Here is a 19337-nt window from a genome sequence, read left to right as displayed (position 1 = left end):
TTTGAACCCCCACCTAAGTCTTGGGGAAAATTCAAAATAGAAACTCATTACTCAGAAGTGCATAATAGCTTCCTTAAAACACCGTTCTGTTCTATAAATACCTGCAATGAGACTAAAGAAAATAACTGAAAACCCAAGTATTACCGATCCATTTGACCCCAAGGGCTGCAGCCTCCTGTAGCAGGGTATTTCAGGTACTTCAGCACGATTTAAACCTGATGCCAAGTGAGACATGTGTAGTATGGAAAGTCCTAAAGGAAAGGCGGTTATCCAGAGAGCAGCAGTTCTGCCCACTCACCAGATACTTTTTTTTTTTTTTTTTTTTTCTAATTCCTGATCCACTTTCAATTCACACATTTGGAAATGGATTCACACACGATGTTATGAAGCAATAGAAAGCACGTTTTTGGTTTAAAAACATTTGCGTATAGCAGCAAAAAAACCCAAAACAACACAGCAAGGAGAACCTCCATTTCTGCGCTGACACAGATGTTTTGCTAACAAAATTTATACTTTCTATTTTGAGGGTATAATTTAAAAAAAAAAAAACAATCCTTATAGCTCAAAACCTATTTCCATAAAGGTAGAGAGATACTGGATCTCCTTAAAAGAAGGGGATGAACCACTCTGCTTAGGGATACAGCATGATGCCATGGGTAAAAGCCTGATTTTCTCCTCATTTTCTGCTCATCCCATCACATACAAGAGGACGGGGCAACACTTGTAGCCCTTGGCCCAAAGTTTGGGGGCTGCTCCTGGCTGAGCATCCGTCAGGCAGCGAGCTCTGCTGGGAACAAACCTCTGAGCTAGCAGAGCACAAGCCAAGTGAGCGATGCATCAAAATCCTCCTCGGCTGGGAGGAGCTGCCAGTGGCCGTAGTGCTGTGCAATAGGTGTCAGTGCTGAGCGCATCCATAACACACGAGGGTTTTGGCTGAGTGGGACCTGTCACTGTAGGCACTGAGAAGAGGCGCTGGTCCTTGAAGAGTTTATAACCCAATACACAGAAAACAGAAAAAGAAAACGTGGTTATTGCCATGTACTTGTATTTATGACGCAGAGGCTCTCTGTAATAAAAAAATTGTAATTCAGCATCAGCACAGGCTATGTTCCTAGGAAGTAATACCACAGCAACGTTATCTGCCTCTGGTCTTCCATAACCTGCCTCCTATTCCCCAGCTGTTGTGCCATCTCCTCTTCCCTGCCTCTCATTTCTTAGGGTTATCTGTGGATTCAATTTCAAGGAAAATAGTTCTAAAAAAAATAAAAAATGCACTGCATTGTGCCCTTTTTTATTTTTAAAAGACTGTGAATTGATGCCAAGGAAGATAAAATGCCTTCCCTGAAATCACAGCCAGGCTCTACAGCACAGCAGGGCAGTGCGGGCAGCTTCTGACTTTCCGTCTGAGCTCTGAGGACAGCATCCCCACCCCTGCTCAGCCAAGGGCTGCAGCCTCTGCCTACAGTAAACACATCATATGGGCATAGGCTGAAGTTTATCTTAAGCTCCTTTAAAAGCACTGCTCATCATTCAAAGGAAAATGTGTGACCTTTTGTGGCATCTCTCTGGAAGGAGCTTTCACGGCTGTTGGAGATTATTAGGAGACACGGTGTTTTGCATGCAAATGAAGAAATCCCACTGCTGCTTACTCTCTGGCATTAAGAAGCAGATTTCTCTGGGTTTTGTGTGAGTTGGGGAAATGCACCAAACCAGGACCTGAGCAATGGAGTGGCAGGGAGCTGTCTGGCCCCTCCTTCCTCTTGTGGGGAAGCTCTGCTCTCCTCCTTTCAGGTGCACGAGGCTGAGCGGTCAGAAAAATGTGCCCCCAACCTGGGGGAGCACCAGCCAAAACGGAGGCAAGGAAGGAGTTCAAGTTCACCTATTGCTGCTGGGCAGCCAAAAGAGGGGTATTCCCAGCTGGCCTGACCCGATAAGTTGTGCCACTGACCTAAGTGGAACAGCTCCAGACCGTATGGCTGAGCAGCTAGTTCAGGCAGACCTCAAAGCCTGATGCTAGTACAACCCCCGGTCATGACAGCAGAACCCCCAGCACTCCTGGGAGCCAGGGGGCATCTGTCCTGAGCCCCCATGAGGTTATTCGGATGGGATATGCCTTTATGAAGCTCCCCATTCCTTCAAGGCCCCTGCGTCCACATGGTTGGTGCCAATGGTCTGGTGGCCTCTTGTTGCTGAGCTGGCCAGGTTCCCAGAAAACATATGCCATGTGAAGTAGCTCACCCCAAATTACTCCAAACCAATTAAAACAGTTTTCAGAATGAATTGCCTCTTGGCCGAGCACGCTTTGCGGAAGCCGTGTTTTGCTCTCCTTACCGACTGCCGTGGGCTTTGTGCCCCTGCTCTGCCTCCGTCAGGGCAGAGGCAAAGGCATCAGCCCTAAATTACCTGAGGGAAACTACAGCCTTCCGTCCCATGGCCCAAGAGAAAGTGAGCCAACACCAGGCTCCACCCCGAAGTAAATATGGACCCCACTTGTCTGGGAAACAGTAGACGAATCTCCTGTAACTCCGTACATGGGCTCGGTGCCACAAGGCTGAAGATAAATAATTGATGCCTTAAACTGGGTGGCATCCTCCTGCCACACAGCTCTGCTTGACAACTACACGGCAAGGTGAGACCAGCCCTTACGCAGCAGGAATTACTGGATACAACCTTAATTTTGCTGTATCCCTGCATCACAGGGGCTCGCTCTGTGAATGAGCCAGGGTATTTTTAATTTGTATGTAGGTAAGCGAGGGCATACTTCATCCACAGTGCCACAAGTGACAACGGGGGGAGAGGATTTCGTCCATCGGCACAAACAGCACTCCAGGGAAACCGAACTAAAGAGATGCTGACGTAAAGACTGAGCAAACACCTGGTGTAAAGGTAACTGCTTAAAGCAAGAAAATATTACTACTAAATTCAAAGTGATTCTTTGTATGTGTGTGTACTTGTGATAGATTTGCTCCAGCCATCTTCAGCTCTTGATTAACAGTCGATGAACGGACACTACTGCACGTGGCTCTTCCCATGCCGAGAGACCAATGGGTGCTCAAGAGGCTGGAAGAGAGGGCTTGGTCTTCTCGATAAACAGTGTGTTGTGAATTACTTCTTAAGAAAAATAAGGTAGCGGTTAGATTAGGTAATGGTTAAAATAATCCACCCTAATCTTGCTGCCCACAGAAAAGGTCTTGCAGAAACTCTTTTATCATCTGGACTGAGAAGGGAATCCAGTCCCAGCCCCAGGACAGCACTGCTGAGCACAACGTGTTCATTACCTTTTTACCCATCCAAGCCCATCCCAAAGGAAAGAGTTTATTGATTATAACTGAGCCAAAAAACCTCACCCACTGAAAGTTGTTTTACTGCTGATTATTAACAAAAACAACCAACAGAAAATAATTTTTCTTGCATCCAACTTCCACCACGCTCCACCAGCTGCAAAGGTGCCCAGATAGGGACCAACCATTTCTTACGTGATCTGAAATCCTGAAATGTGTACAAGGAAGCTAAAAGCCATCTCCCAAGTCTGCTCCGTGTTCACATTGTTAATGAGCCCCATTCTGTATGAAACACACATCCTCGGTGGGTTTATGGAGAACATATGTAGGGACTTCTGCCACTGGGATTTCCGTAGACAGAAAGAGTAAATAAAATGCAGTAAGGAACTATGCTGTAGGAAACACTGCCCTAATTTTGATGGCATATGCTTTAATGTGCTGTTTGCAACCAGTCAATAAAACCACACAAATCTGTTTGAATATGGAAATGAAAGCATTTCAACGTGAGTTTAATTTTTAAGGTTGTGCCCACACAGCCGCGCGTGCTGTTATTAAACCACCCTGAAGAAATCGAACTCCGACAGCCTTTTCGATATTTGCCCCACACTGTCCTCACCTTTAAATGTTCAGCTAAGTCCATCACAATGACTGCCTGTTACGGTCACCACAAATACTGAACATTACATATAAATTAAAGCCATGTAGATGGGAATTAGAACATCTCCACTGGTATAAACACAGCATATATCTGAACACCTCCACATTCACACCACAACTACACCTTGACTGGCAACGTATGGGATGTCATTATACCAATTTACTAAAGATCAACCAAGAAACAGACGCCATCAGCAAACCTGGGACATGGCTTAGGGCTTTTCAGGTTTAAGGGCTGCATTAGAAGTGTATTGCTAGCAGCCATAAGCATCGTAGAAGAAAGGGCAATGTGGGAACCAAAGCAAGCCAAAGCTCTAGCAGCTCAACATGAGTGAATAACTAGAAGGTGAATCTCAGTCGTTAATATTTAACAATAATTTGTCCCATTCTGCCAACTTCATTAATGTCACTTTTCAGCATAACGATAGCCTCTGGCAAGAGGCTCCGCAGTGACAATTTCAATTAAGTTTCCCCATCTTTATCTCACAGGTCACCTGCTAAAAAACGCATGTTTACAACTTTTTTTTTTCAGAACCAGACCAACTGCAGCAGAGGTGAAACGCTAACCTGAGCCAGGCAGGTCACACCGTCGTAGCTCCACCTGGTGTAAGTGGCTCTGCACGGTGTGCAAGCTGCCGTGCCCTGCACCTTGCTCCCTGGCATGCAGGTGGGGTGCCTTACCTTCCCTTAGCAGTGAAAGGGGGCTTGAGGAGGCGAGAAATCCCTCACAAGGCGATGCCAGGCACAACGATGGCTGCCATTAGAAGAGACTCGTGCACAGCGGCTATTGTAGGGGCTGAGCGTTTGTCCCTGAGTACGTCAGCCCCAGCCCCTGCACCTCTCCTCAGCAGTGAGAGCTCTCCCTGCACATCTCTCTGAGAGCACTCTTTGCAGAGTGCTATTACCAAACGAGGCACCACGCGACATCAGGACCTCTAAGCACCTAAGAAACAGACTGAAAAGAAGAGGAGAGGCACGGTCCTGAATGAAGCTAACTTCAGAGTTTAAGACCGTAATAAAGAAAAGAAAATGCACATTTGTCCATAACCACTTAGGGAAAGCCACTCACAGCATTACAGCAAACATCCCAGCATAGTCACACTGGGGTCATGCTTCTGGACAGGAATGTCGAGGCTTCGGGATTTTTAGGTACATGCACACACACACCTAAAATCCCCCAAACCCTCTCCTTTAGCTTTGCCCCTGCATTGCCACAAGCAGCAGGTGCCACACTACAAGCCGCAGTGCTTTGCTTGCTCCACAAAGCACCATCTCCCAGCTCTTTGTGTTTGCCCACCGACAGCACATTCGCACAGCCCTGCCTGCAACCTGCCTGTCCCCCAGGAGGGCTGCGACTCTTCTGTGAGATCCAGGTCCCATCTCAGCAAGGGACTGACCTGGTCACCCTAGCTTCAATCCGATATAGGGCACGCACAGGCTTTAGATAACCATATAAATACATGTGTCTTCAGTATCTACCTCACAGCATCCAGATATGGGAAGGTTTTTCATTTTTTCACATTTTTTAGGCAAGAAAACCAAGTAATGCAGTCAGCTGCGAGGTCGGGAATTAAATGACTTGTCCCAAGTTGCAGAGCAATCAATAATAGATCTGGGAGGGAACTGCCTTCATGCAAGCAATTTTCTGCAAGAACATCCAGAACACTCTTTCCATGAAGCACTGCAGAGTTGCCCCATCATGTGAGCTGCTTAAACTTCATGAATTGCTCCCTCATCCCCATCCTCCTCTTTCTCCCCTCACAGACACTGCAGCTGATACCAAGGAAGCAGGATGAAAACCAGGGCTTGCAAAGAATCACCAGATACATGATCGAAGCCTAGAAAGACAAAACCAGACCTGAAACCCTACAAGAGGGAACAACCAGAAAGGCAGGACAACCCAGACGAGTCAGCAAACACACAACTGCTGCTGGACAAACTGCAGCCAGGGCAATGCAGCGCAGGCACAGCAAAACCCCAAGTGCCCATTTCCACAGGCATCCAGCATCTTTTATACCTGAATATGTTTTCTTCAATCCATTTTTTGCCATCTAAACGTACTGATACATTTTGCTGCTTTGAACTTAAAAATCACAACCAGGGAAGAGCGCTTCGTAACTAAGAATACATTTTCATACGTGCAGTTGTGTTGTGTCTGAGTGTCCCCACACCAGCTTCACAACTCTCAAACTGTTTTATTCAGTGTGCCTAGCCAGCTACAATTCCTCACATTTGCTTTTACAACAGCCTATCTGCTTCCTAGTTGCTTCATACTTTTGCTTAAGTGAGCCTGCAGCAGTCACGCAGTCCTTTCGCCTCCCGTCCTGAATGCCGACAATGCAGGGGGGTGCTTGGTGCAGGGGGGATAAAGGTGCTTGTTCTTGTGTCTGACAACACCAAAGCCACACTAAAAGCTGGGCTTAACAAGAATCCAAAACAGAAGATAATCTTTTCCTTCTGGGGGGCTCCGAACTCGTGCTGGCTGACCTCTCTGGGGACCACAACCACCCGCAGAAGCCTCCCAGAACACCCCTGCTTCCCTGCACCCCCTGAAGTGGTCGTGGCTTGGGCAGCTTGTCAACGGGAAGAACTTCACTTGGGTGCTTCAGTGTCTGCAGCCCTGTAAAGGAGCCTCCATTACCGCTGCTAAGAACATCTGGCTAAAACACATCACAGAAACATCGGCTGCAGCCCGCCTGCTCCCGCATGCGTGTGCTGCTGCAGACCTTGGGCAGCTGCTGCACGTAACCAGCGCTGGACCCGGCCCAGAGACACGAAGAACCTCAGCCTGCTCACCGCTGCCAGGCTTATGAATCACTACCATCTCTTGACAGCAGGTGAGCAGACTGACTTTGATGCCAACAGGCACAAAGACCAGTCTCGGCACTATGCTGCACACTTACCCTTGTGCTTTTAGTGCTGTTAGCCCCCTTTGAGCTCCTTCGATCCTCTCAACTCCTGCTTGCAAAATTTGCAACATGTTCCCTGGAGCATCTTCCACGTCCAGCCCTTGTCTTCTCAAAACCTTGATTTCCCTGCTATTGTATTAAATCATAACATGTATTTCAGCTTTTTTGCCTAATGCTACAGCTATTGCTTATATAGCTCCTGCTTTCTGTTCAGAGCACAGCACCCCGTTAAAGAGCAGGACGGCAAATGCTGCAGTAAGGTCCCTGCTATCAACCCCATTTCTCGTGCAGTAAGTCACTCATGCCAAAAACATGGGGGGAAAAGGCAGATTTACTAGCATTACAGAGGGACATGACTTTCTGTGAAGAAAAGCAGCGGATCCTTTATCCAGCAATGAATGCAGACTGGCCAGTGGTTTAGAGAGCTCATAAGACTCGGGTAAAGATAACAACAAAACCAAGTCACGCTGCGTGATCAGGACAGATGGCAGCCACACAATAGCCATCGAGTCCATTTAAACAGCCAAGAGCTCTCTCTCCCTGCGCCCAGCCCAGCTCTAGCCGTGCCATTCAAAGCGCAGCTCTCGGTGCGTGGAGCCCTCTAACCTGGAGCAGGTGCAGGGGGCACGGTTTTTCCGTCCACACCATCATTTACAAATTCACCCATTCTCCCCGACAAGTGTGAAAGAAGCAAAGCTGGGACAGATGCTCCTGCCCGGCAGCGATAAGCTGTGCCTCTGACTCGCAAGCACAAGTGCAGGAGCCTGGGACAAAGCAGCACAGCTCTGGGGAAGGCAGGGGAGTGCTGCAGAAGAAAGGCAGTGCCCAGCCTCTGTGCCAGGAGAGAACCAGCAGCAGGCATGGGGAAAAGGGGCCAAGAAAGAACTGCTGGCAGCTGGGTGCTTGCAGGGGGCAGGCTGCAGTGAGTTTTGAATATGGATCAGCGAAAGACTCAGCTCCGCTAAGCAGCCCAGGGCTTCAGATCCAACGCCAGTTCCTGCTGCAGGCAGCAGCGCCCCGAAACCAAAGCGCTGCCGAGCCAAGTCAGCAGCCAGAGATGAGCGGAAAAGCCGGAGGGGAGGCAGTGGGGCGGTGGGACAGAGCATCCCAACGAGCCTCTCGGAGTGTGACAGCACTTCCCTCACACAGAGGGCAAGGCGGGGGCTTTTGCTATTGTAGGGATTCCTCCAGCCCACGGGCTTAGGCAGAGGGCTGCCAGAGTGCCTCGCAGGGGCTGACCGCTGCGGCCTCCACCTGCGCGGCGTGCTGCTTTGCTTCCTCACCTCTGCTGAGCACTGCAAGGAGCTTTGCTGGGAAACAGAAATGCTCGGGGCTCAGTGCTTGTAAACACTCAGTTGTAAGTCCTCAAGTTAAGTTGTAAGCCGGAGCTGGGTGCAGGGCTCCGGGTGGGGTCTGATCAGAGCAGAGGAGAGGGGCACAGTGCCCTCCCTCACCTGCTGCCCACGCCGTGTCGGTGCAGCCCAGGACACGGTTGGCTTTCTGGGCTGCAAGCACACACTGCTGGCTTGTGTTTTGCTTCTCGTCAACCAACACCCCCAGGTCCTTAGCCTCAGGCCTGCTCTCAATCCTTTCTCTGCCCAGCCTGTATTTGGGTTTGGGATTGCTCAAAAAAATACAGCCCAAAGGCTGAGTTTGTAAAACTGAGTGAAATTTCAGACAAGTGAAGAAAGGTACATTCCTTTTTTCCCTTAACATCACAGATTTAATATCTGCTTCTCTTTATTCTATATGATTATATACCCGTATGTACAGACTAAATTCGTATTTGGTTTCTGAAGGAAGCTGATTTGCTCCGGGAATCAGTTTATCCACAGTACTTTATCCCAACAGCCCCTCATAAAACTGCTGCTAACTCCAGCGCTCCTCCACTGACAACATGGAGAAGAGTTTGATTTGACATCTCCCCTGCCCACCTGGATCCTGCCTGAAGGCATTTCATGGGGCAAACTGTTCTTACGAGGGCTAATATAACGTAAGAGAGAGCTTCAGTAAACATATGCAAACACTCGAGTGATGTAAGTGAACCCATGGACACAAATGCAATGATTTGACTGTACCCCTTTGCCCTAGGTCTCACTGTTTGTTTTATTTATTTTTTTTCATTTTCAATTAGAGGTTGGTATATTGCAAGGAAAAATTACAAATATTTTGCAAAGCTGAATCCATTGCCAAATACTTTTGTTTGCGCAGATTAAACCTTGCTCAAAAGATGAAACCTGACTGAACCGCTGGTGCTCCTGCTCACGGGAGCAAGGACCACTTCATGTCGGCCCTGACTCCTCTAACCCCTGGGCAAACGCTGCCCTTGAGGAACAGGGACAGCACTGTGCTGGTGCTGTGCTTGGCAAAACCCTGCCCTGCGCCTACCCACAGCATCCCAGCTGGCTGCAGACACCTCCCCCTGACTTCCTTCCCAGAAATAGTTTCAGCATCACCGTGGGCTGGCGCCGGCAGGCATGCCAGGTTGCAACAAACAGTCACATCCACACCAGATCTGGGTTGTCCCTATTATGTGCCCAAGGTCTCAAAATGCATCTTTTTGGCACAGTCCCTTTTCCCTGCTTGTCTTTCATCGCTGCCAGCCAAAGCATGGCACAACAGAGCTGGCTTGGGATGATGGTGCTGCCTCCTCCAAGGCCCTCGGACAGCAGCTGGTACGGGGAACCCGAGCACTGCTTTAAAGCAGGGCTGGCTGGGGAGAGACTCTGATGACTGTGGAATGATAGAGGAAAAGAAAACAATCCAAAAGCCGCACCAAGCTGGGTTTAAGCACTGGCAGATCTGTAAAATACAGCCAAGGTGAGACAGAGTTATAGGGCAAGAACACAAAACTCTTTCAGTGAGTTATTCTTGGTTTGCAAGACACATGGACGTGTTACTCGTATCATGGAGCACAGTCTCCATCCCTCATGTTCCGTAATTTATCACTGAAGTGCTCAAGTGTCCTCCTTGTGTGTAAGGCACACAACTGTATAAGGTTTTTGCAGATGATACAATTGTAAAACTACATTTAGTAGTTTTATACGTGAGTCTAGAATTTACCTTTCATAATTGCTTTCATAAGTATTCGCTGAAAGACATTTTCACACTAATGGACACCAAACAACAAACGTAAGAAATAAGCACATTCGTTAAAATACTCGAGGGCATTCCCTGTGTTTTGCAGGAAATGTTGCTGCAGTAAGCAGCTCTGTCCATTTCTCATGGCTGCTGTTACAAACACTGCTCTTCTCCTTGTTAATTATGTAACGCCACCTCTAAAAATAATAGCGACAGTTCTTAGTTTAATGATTATTCATGTGCTTAGTTGCATTGCAGGAGTACTTCGTGGCAACTTCCCAAGAAGGACTCAGTCCTCCTAGGCACTGCGCACACACCCAAGGAGGAGCCGCACTCCTGCTCAGCAGGACATCAACGGCACCGCTAGGGACAGCGCGCCCATGGCACCAGGGCTGAGAGCCGGAACCTCTGGGGATCCCGGTGGGTTTGCCAAAAACAGAGGCCTCTTTGCTCTATGTGGAGGGCTATGGAGCAAGCAAAGATCACAAAGATGTACAGATCAGATTTCTGAGCATCCCAATTTGTTGCTCTAACTTCTATTTTAACAGGACTCCAGGAAAGATAAAAAATAAAATCCATCAGTGCAGTCTTGAGTCATTCTTTGGCATCTAATGTTCCTTTAGTCTTATCATCGTGTTGCTAAGCTCAAGATAACTCAACCACGGCCTTGTCCTAGTGGAGATGCAGAGCACAGGGTGCAGGAGCAGCACGCTGGCCCCACTACAGAGTGTCCTGAGCAAGGAGCCCACCGTACAGCACTTTCACCTACACTGTGCTTACCTTCAAAATAAAGCACTGCGCTTCCAATTTCTTAAAAGAATTTTAAAATTTCTTTAGAAACACACAAGAGCAACAGTCAGACCCCACAAGAAAAGTATGGGGCTGGGCATGCGTCCTTGCTGGGCAGCAGATCCCAATCCTGGGCAAGCACCACCACAGCTGCCCAGGGTTACAGCCCGCTGCAGCACTGGGATGGCGCCCGGACACACGGGCTTGTTGGCACACCTCCAGCTGCAGCCGTGCCCTGATGTAACATCCAGTTATCAGCACAGCTATCAGCCATCTCGAGTCTTTATAAACTTGGTTTGTGCTGCATTAAGGCAATATGGAAGACCCTAAAGGCAAGCAAACAGCCGAGCCACTGCAGTGACGCTAAGAAACTCTGCGAAGGGTTTGGGATTGATGCGAGTAAATCCCCCCCTTAAACAGATTTCAGGTCAGCTGCTGTGATGAGAGACATCCCAAAGCAGGCAGGTCTGTCCTGAATTATTAGACGCCACTGGCTTTGTCCTTGCTCTGACCCCAGAGAGATCACTTGAGGTGGACTGTGACTGCGCACTGGGTTTTATATCCTGGCTTTCAGACGAAACGAAAGCAAGCTGGTGCTAGCAGCGGGGCTGCTCCCTGGGTGCTCAGGGCTGACAGCGAGGTGCTGCAGTACCGGTTCCTGGACGTGACAGCAGGGTCTCCAGGCCTACAACATCCTAAGGCAGAACATGATCCACCTCCAAATCCTTGCAGCCCTGTGCTATCCAATTTCTCCTTGATGTCTGCCTCAAATATCTAAAAAAGAAATAAATAGCAGAAAAAAAACACACTGGCAAGAGAGGATTCTAGCCACGTGGAACTCCAAATTAACTCCAATGCCACCTTCTCTTGGAAATGACCAACACAGAAACGATCAGACACTAGCATTCTTCCTGATGCTCACCGAGGATGCAAAGTACAGTTGCAGGAGAGCAGCAGGCATTGCCTGAGCGTTGCTGCCAGCAGTGTGCCGGGACCGGAGGCACTCTGCCCAACGCTGCTGCAAGGCCACACGGGGCAGGTGGCAGAGCTCCCTGCTGCAGGACAGAGCCAGGGGCCCTCCCGAGCACCAAAAGCAGACACTGGTTTCGCACCATGTCCTCTCTGCTGTGCTGCATATGCGACGGACCGTGCTGTCCTGTCCACGAAGGTGTCGGTGATTTGTTGAGGAACATTTCACCGGGACGTGCTGTGGGTTTCTTCCGCAACCGCCTGCGGGCCCCAACCACAACCCAAACACTGGAATGGGGAAGGGGAGGACGTGCCACGCACACGTCCCCAGAGCTGCCACACATACCTTGCTCTCCCCAGCCAGTCTCAGGTCTGAGGTTTCCACCACATGATGACACTTGTCAGTCCTACACGCTATGATGCGGAGCAGCACAGTGCTCGGGTGCCCTCAGGCACGCGGCTGGAAGTGACTGGGGAACAGCAGACACCGGCTCCTGAGGGGACTGGACGACAGCAGGAGTTTTGCCCTGACATTTACATACACAGCCCTGCCACCTCTCCCCCACTGCTCACCATCCCTATCTCTAGCACTCCCGAACCTCTACCCCTTGATGATGAAAAGGCTAAAGAAAGACACTTTCTTCAGTGTGACTCATCTTCTTTTAGCCAATTAAGGAATGCATTTGCATTTTTAAGAACATTTACACATGCGAAGTAAGAAAAGGAAAAAGCGAATCCAGTTTACTAACCACACACACTGAAAAATCACCTTATCGCAAGAACCAGGATGACTCAGAAAACAAATGTAAATAGCTTCTGTGATTTAGCACTGACTGACACCCAATGCATTAAAATAAATTGCCCATGATTTCTCGCAAGGTCCATGCTAATGCACTCCAAAAAACGTCAGTGAAAATGCAGCAGTGCCTAACTACCTAGAGGCTTCAGTCAGTGGCAAATAATACAGCGAACTGTCCTCTGACCACGCCAGGGAAAGGAAGTCAATCTCTGGCCTTTGGGGGAATGTTCCAGGTTTGCAAAGTGTGAGTCAGCAGCATTGCTGTTATGTAGTTTTTTTGTTTTGGTTTGTTTTTTCTACCATGCTGCCAGCAACACAGTCCCTCCTGGCTTATTCTCCTGCTGGCTTATTCTCCACCACAGAATAGACACCTTTTGTATCAAGTGGGACAGGTGAATTGATTGATCATCTCCACCATCATCACGTTAAAAGCCACCACAGATCTGTACGACCACAACAATTTTACATAGCAAAGAGCTCTACAGGAAGGAAGAGTTAAGCTGACGGGTGAAGGTGGGGGGAATCGAGTATTTTACTAAATGCATTCTAACCTTTTTACTGTTCCTGCTATGACATAAATACCAAAACCACCTTCGTTACTGCAGCCAAGACAGAAGCCACCATTCTAAGTCCCACACCCGCAATTTGCACATACATAGCTTCCCCTAGCTAAAGATCTTAATTATTTTGCAAAGTTGATGAATTTGAATTCCTATTGAGGAATGCATTGGTATTTTGCTTTATACAGACAAAGAAAATAACCAAGAGCTGAGGACACAAGCTTCCGAAAGGAGCCTGGCAGCCTGTAGCCCTTCACACAAACTTGCAGGCCTGCACCTAATCAGTTCTTCCTCCAACCAGGGCCACGTGAGCTGAGCTCCTGGCCAGTTCCTCCTCTGCTGGATTTCTGTGCTTCGACAATTTTCTTGACAGGTTACACAGGGTATCCTTCCTACAGTTACTAACCCAAACTTCTGCCATTGTGAACGTCTGTGTGTCCTTAATTCTTAACATTTAACCACAGACAGAGAGCAAAGGACATGAAATGTCCTAGAAGTGAAAAACAAAGCTGAAACAAGCCCTCCCCTCCCTCACATGGAGAAAACACCAACACAAGCTCACCACTTACCTGCTGCCTCTCCTCCTCCATCCAGGCAGTACATGCACATGCCAGTCAGCAGCCCAGAGCAGCTTTAGCATACACTGTGCCCTGCCCAGAGGGCAGCAAGGGGCCACGGAAAAACTGGGATACTCTGGTGCAAACGTAATGGTAGATACGGTGGGGAGAAGAGGCACGAAAGATAAAACCCACATGAAAGCAAATTCCATTAGGACCATGAACTATTAGCTCCAGCTAACCCACAGAAACAAGTTTTCTGGGGATTTTCTTCTTCCCAGCTAATAAATTGAGTCCATTGGCTAACTTTAGCCTGTTTTGGTGCAGAATCACAAACAACTATGTTCCTTCAAGTCACATGAAAGCAGACATCCAAGTGGATGACACATACGCTACAAGGGACCCCACTTCAGTGCCCCAAATGAAAGGAAAGCCATGACATAGGACCCTTATCTGCCAGCGAAAAAATACCTAGGAGACAGCCTTTCTAATCAGTAAAATAGCAGGGAAATCTTCACTGAGAACTCATCATCAAGCACAAGACATAAATCAACACGAAGGTCAGCACCAAAAAGCAAAACCAACCAAAAACTGCTCGGTTCATGTAAGACTGAGAAGACTGCATTAATACTGGTGGTCTAACCCCAACCCCAGTGAGAAAACTGGGGACGTGAAGCCCCTGCGTGGAACACCATACAGCCAAACTCCTCCTTACCTCCATCGCACGTGCCGAGGAAGGGTTGCCTAGAGAACAGGGTTAAAACTGGACGCTGATCCTGGGACGGAGGCAAACACGGGGCCCAGGCTCGCTCCTGGTGCCGCTGCTTGCCCGAGAGCCGCGGGGACGAAGTAACGGCGTGTCACTTCTGAGCGCCTCTGGCGCATTTGGTCACCGTGTCGTTTGTTTCAACGAAGGAGAGTGCCAAGCATCACGTCATTCTGGGTGCCTGCCCTGAGCCACAGAGTGTAACCCAACACACCTCAGCGCTACCGCAAGCTCTGGCTTCTGCTGCCTTTCTGTATCAGCTAATAAAAGGTTTTCCTTGTGACAGTCCAAGCCATCTTTTTCTACCCCTGTGGCCATTGAGTTTTTAAACCCTGTCAATCTACAATTAATCCTGTTCTTGCAAAATAAGCGCCCCTTACCTCTACTTCAAGAAAACGGTGATATTTGAAATTATTTCCAATTTTGCCAGCATAGCATCTCATTTTCCTCTCTGCAGCCAGAGGGAATGATTTGTAATGTGCATCTCAAAAGCCCAGATCAAGGGAGGAGGTTAAAATGACTGATAAAACAGAGGTGCAAGAAACGTATTTCTATTGCTTATTTAAAATAAAATAAAAAGCCATCTCCACACCAACTCTGATTCATTACCATATAGCTGACACCCTTTGTTTTTTGTTGTTTTTTGGAGACCGCAGAGGTCTGATAAGATGCTGCGTACAAGAGATAAGAAACATTTCCAGAGGAGACGAAAACCATTCACCCAAAGGGATCGCATTGTCAACAATTTTGACTCGTTATCCACTGATACTGTAAAAACTAGGCGGTTCTGCTTGTCTGCTAACAAAGCCATCACTTCTGTTTGTCAGAGATCCTTCCTCTTCCCTTCTCCAGTGCTGCAGCAAAACCTTGGATTTTGACATCAAGCCCAGCAAGCAGCATTAGTCCTTGAGACAGTTTGCAAAACATTAATGAAATCAGAATGAGACTGCAGTTTGGCTGGCTGTCCTTCTATAATGGAAGTGAAATTAAAAGTACAGGGAAGAGAAGGGACCTGCTCTTCGCTAAAGAGACATCGCTGAATACATTTTTCAAGAATTAAAGCATTTTATCCACTATTTACTTCAGGTTTTTTCTATTTCAGTGAGTCCAGTGATGATTGATACCAGGAGGAATAACATATGAAAAGCAACTAAGGAAAACTAACTAGTAAAGCACTCTTTTGAAGAATTTTATTTAGCCAGGAAAGCCTATTAGGCAAGAAGGCTTCTGCCAAAGACAGAAAGAAGGCAAGGGCCAGGAAAACAGAAAGACATGTAGAACAGAACAACAAGGAATAGAATGGCACGTAAGATGACCACGAAGGAAAATGTCCTGAAAAATGCAGTAATGCTTTCCCCCCAGAAAGAACACAGCCTCAGCAACTTCACAGAATCACAGAATCATCTAGGTTGGAAGAGACCTCCAAGATCACCTAGTCCAACCTCTGACCTAACATTATGAAGTCCTCCACTAAACCATATCACTAAGCTCTTACTGCAATGAAATTGATGATTGATAAAATTTTGGGGATCTGTTGCTGCTAGCAGTGGCCCTCAGCTTTGCCTGTGCTGAAGTTCTGGCTTGCAGTTGCTGCCTGTCTGGGACCCAGAGGGGGCATGTCATGAGAGCAGGCTTCCTCCCAGAGTTACCATTATTCCTGGGATACCCTCACTAGAAATGTAACCTCCTGCAAACTAAAGACACGTACAGATTTTGTTTCCTGCCCTACAAACACCCTTATTGCCTTCAGGTCTAAATGCAGAGCTAAGAAGTACGCTGAGCTGTATGACACCTGAGCAGAACAACGCACGGTAACGCCTGGTTTGAAAGGTACTGGGTGAGAACAAGCACCTGAAAAGTTAATACAAGATGAACACTGCCTTTCCTTCTCTCCACCAAGGTGAAAGGAGAAGGTTTGCAGTCCTGCCTTGCTTGGTGGTTTTTTTTTTAAATCCTTTCTTCTCTAAAGGCACAGTCCCTGCTGCAACTCAATGAGATCAATATTCCTTAATCACTTGACACATCTGACAGTTCAACCCAAAGAAAATTGCTTCGTGTGTTCTATTCTGCAGGGCTTTATCCCCCCATTTCCCCTCCAGCCTTAAAGGGTTAGAGCAACCAAAGCCAAAGGGCATTAGGGGAAAGAGAATAAACTTCTCCTGGGAACTACCAATGACAACGTCAAAAAAAAAAAAAAGTCTGCTTGCTTTATTCTGGTAGATAGAAATGATTTCTGAAGTGCTGGTGATGCCTCCAGACGCCGTCAGATGGAAGCTCTCCCAGCCCCGCCCCGCCCTGCCAGGCTTCTGGGGCGCTGTGTATCAAGCCCTGAGCTGAGCACCGCGCTTGCAGGCAGCAGTGAACGGGTTAAAAGAAGTTTCCCTCCTCCCTGAGAGCCAGACAGCATGAAGCCAGCCCTCTGCTTTCAGCTGCTCTGATGGATTGTACCTGCTTGGAACAGGGCAGGGGGTTTAACCCTGTTCATGCTAGCCTGCAAGGACTCCAGGGAAGCTGAAACCAATATTAGCAAGCCCCCAGGTTGGGTAGGAAAGGCGAGGGCTCTGTACCCTGCCTGTTCCGACCCAAGGCAACCGGTGAGCACGCGGGTTTCTGTTCACCCTCCGCTAGCTGCAGCTGGGAAGACTAATTACATAGCTGCAGCGTATGCATGCACATCAAAAATAACTTCAGACTGCCTGCCAAAGCAATCTGAAAATCTATGCGAATCTGCAACACAGCACAGTTTGACCAAACGAAGAATAACTGTTGTTAAAAAAAAAAACCCACACAAAAAAACAAACCACAAAGGAAACCCACTCCCTGCATCAGACTCAATCCCCCATTCAGCTCCAGAGGTGCCCTACCTTTGCGACCTGTGAACGAGCCGATTCCAATCAGTGCGTCACGTCCAAGGCTATATGCTGGAGAATCTGTTAAAATAAACCAAAGGTGGGGGGAAAAAAAAGTGAAAATGCTTAATTTTTGATGAAAAACAGTTTCCAGCTATAAGAAAAGTGTTTTTTTCACGATGCAAAGATGCATACATATAATACCCAGTATACGTGCATGAAGGTGTGTGCTTATAATATATTATGTATGCATCAAATAAATTAATAAGCAAAACCACAGAGGTTTATTACCTATGCAGTTTAATTCATTCGGTGGGCACCATTACAAAATTTAATCTACAGCAGGCTAAATTTAAAAAGCTCCAGCACAAAGGTATAACAACTCTTGCAAATCCTCAAAAAAGCAAACAAAGCTGACATTTTTAAAAGAAAATCATTACCGGCTCATAGGCTGCCATACCCCCAAAGCCTATCCTTAAATAACTGCTGCATAATCATTCTCCTGGCGTGCTGTTATCCATCGGCTCGCTGCCTATCTCCAGACAGACGCAGTCTGCAAGCCACCAGCTTGTATCTACCATGTGTACGTCAGGAAAAGGAAAACTGCAAATTAGAAGAAGTCCCCGCAGTGGTGAGAAGGAAAAGAGGGTGAGTGGGAGAGGAAGAGGGAGTTCACTGGCCACAGAAATTTCCAGAACGATGACAAACCAGCCGGCTCCGCCATCAGCCACTTACAATAGGATGCCGCACCTCGCGGCTGCCTAAGCGGTTTGTCAAGGGCTTGCCGGTCTCCAGCGCCTGACGGGCATTTTAATTGCCCCCGACCAAGCGTGTCCCCAGGAAGCAGCCCTCTGAGCCCGTGAATCTCATCAACCGGCTCCTTTTGTGCTGCTGCCAAGCACACGCGAGCACGCCCGGCGCGCAGGCAGCGGCGCGCGCGGTTTCCATTGCGCTGCCGATCCAAATCCTACACAGGTTTTACGGATGGTACGCGCCCAAAAGGAGGTCTGGAGGGATTTAGCGCTTTCTGCATTACGGATTAAGAGGGCGGCGCGCTCTCCCCCTTTAGTTTGCTACCCAGCACTCGTGTTCACGTGTTGCGGGCAGCTCCTTTACGCTGCTATCGGAGCCTTGCATCTGCTTATTCACACCGATGGGAAATAAAAATGAGGAAAACCAAGAAGTGCTGCCGGGAGGAGCGGGGACCCCTCAGGACTGATGCTGCCCTGCCCAGCCTCACCTACGTGCCTCACGGCTGCCCCAAAACAGCCCCAGCCCTGGCAGGACGAGGGAGCCGGGAGCTGAGAAGCGGCCCCATGCTCCGGGAGGGGGCACGGCATGGCTGGGGAGGGGCAGAGGAGGATGAAGGCATGAGGTGAAAGATGAATGCTTTTGGGGGGTTTTGAGTTTTGTGATTCTGGAATGAAATATCAGGGTAGGCACACAGAGGCTTGGAGCAATGGAGCAGCCACGAGAAACCTCGCGAGGGAATCAGTTCCTCCCGCCTTCCCTCACAGCCACGAGAAGACGACATTTCACACACCCATCACGCTCCACATCAGCAAGAAGTTCCACCTTCCTCCCTGCGAACAGGTCCCAGTGCCTTAGCAGCACCTGCCCTGCCCTGCCCGCTGCCTCCCACTCCCTAAATCGCCCGAGCAGGGAGGAGGAGGAGGAGGAGGAAAGGAGGAAGGAAGCCCCCAAAGCCAGCCTGTACGGGCCAAGGATGATGGTGGAGCGGGTACCGCGTGGCAGCAAAAAGGCCTCCAGAAGGAAAGGAAGGAGCGAGTGAGAGCAGCACTAGCGCAGTTCTTGGACCTTCCCTCTGAGAAAGCCTCCTGTGACTCATCGGAAGGGGCGCCTGCTGCTGCCAAGCCTCCCACTGCAGAGCTCATCCTCTGCAGAAACCAAGGAAACTCTCCTCCGGCCCTCGCCCCCCTCAGCTCCACAGGCAGTTGGTAACAGTGGGTGCTTGCTCGCAGCCGTGCCGCCAGCCCCCCGCACCTCCACGGCTCCTCTCCTCTGGCCGCTCTTCCCCCAGCACGCCCAGGAAGTCCCAAAACACCACCATGGGGCTGGGAGGGTGCAGGGCTTACAACAGATCCCCCAAACCATCCTGA

At 48.7% G+C, this 19337-nt stretch overlaps 1 protein-coding gene across 4 annotated transcripts in view; it reads right to left on the bottom strand.

Moving 5' to 3' along the window:
• The window catches only part of MAP2 (microtubule associated protein 2), a 196606-nt gene that overhangs the window by 95076 nt on the left and 82193 nt on the right, over window positions 1-19337 (bottom strand). For all 4 annotated transcript variants that reach the window (XM_035536777.1, XM_050711703.1, XM_035536779.2 and 1 more), the window contains exon 3: window positions 17233-17298. The gene's annotated coding sequence lies outside the window, so the exon portion shown is untranslated. The remainder of the gene's footprint in view (window positions 1-17232; window positions 17299-19337) is intronic.

The sequence above is a fragment of the Cygnus atratus genome, chromosome 6 (assembly GCF_013377495.2).
Source record: "Cygnus atratus isolate AKBS03 ecotype Queensland, Australia chromosome 6, CAtr_DNAZoo_HiC_assembly, whole genome shotgun sequence".
NCBI lineage: Eukaryota > Metazoa > Chordata > Aves > Anseriformes > Anatidae > Cygnus > Cygnus atratus.
Note: the sequence above shows the minus strand (reverse complement) of the source record. Positions and strands in the feature narration are given on the sequence as shown.